The 926-nt window shown below is 42.1% G+C and overlaps 1 pseudogene; it reads right to left on the bottom strand.

The window, feature by feature from the left end:
- Positions 1-215: 215 nt before the first annotated feature.
- LOC136657779 (5S ribosomal RNA) lies at positions 216-335 on the bottom strand (annotated as a pseudogene).
- Positions 336-926: the final 591 nt, after the last annotated feature.

Below are 926 nucleotides of genomic sequence, written 5' to 3'. Positions count from 1 at the left end.
TTGAATTGAGCTGTATTCAGACACAATTAAGAGTGTCCTGCCCCCTTAGGGAGAGTGCAACCTGCTCACACCTTCTCTTTCCTTGAACTAACAGAAGCCCTGCTGCAAGCCTATTTGTAGACCCCTACTAAGGAGCTGTGTAGAAACCTGTTTTAACTATTTAGAATACTTATATATGTGGTTGGTAACCTTCAGTCTCAAAAGACTATGGTATAAGCCTACAGCACCCAGTATTCCCAGGCGGTCTCCCATCCAAGTACTAACCAGGCCTGACCCTGCTTAGCTTCTGAGATCAGATGAGATCAGGCATCTGCAGGGTTACAGTTGCTGCATACTTATAGATGACTTATATATGAGTTTTCAACAAAAAAAGTTCTCAAAGCAATTTACACAGCAAGAGGAATTTGAAAATAGTTCTGTGTCCCAAAGGACTTCTCAATCTGATAAAAATATGCAAAGGGGACACCAGCAAACAACCAGTGGCAAAGAGCTATGTTGGGATGGATAGGGACATCTGCTTTACCAAAAAGAAGAGGGTTGCCATTTCTAAAAGGTGCCTGATTGCCTAATGTATAGGGAAATATAAACCTATTTAATGAAACCTGTGCCTTTGTGAGCCTGAATTCCGTGGTCAAGGTCAATGGATAATACATGTCAAAAACTATTTCTGCTGCTGGAACTGGTTTCTGAGAAAGGCTGTGAGTCAAGCAAAAATAACATGAGACAAGACTTCAGCTCTCATGCTATCAGCCCATATGTCTCTCTTTGGGGATGTTCAGAAAATGGTGGGTTTCCTGGAGGACTGTAGGCAGACCAAAATGCTGAGATGCCGTTGTCTGTGTGGCTCCTTAAGTTGCTGCTAAGAAAACCCTCATTAAATGCAGAACATAGTAAAACAGAACTCATTGGACTTGGTGTTCTGCTTT

Source organism: Tiliqua scincoides, chromosome 7 (genome assembly GCF_035046505.1).
Source record: "Tiliqua scincoides isolate rTilSci1 chromosome 7, rTilSci1.hap2, whole genome shotgun sequence".
NCBI lineage: Eukaryota > Metazoa > Chordata > Lepidosauria > Squamata > Scincidae > Tiliqua > Tiliqua scincoides.
This window is presented reverse-complemented; position numbering and strand designations above follow the sequence as displayed.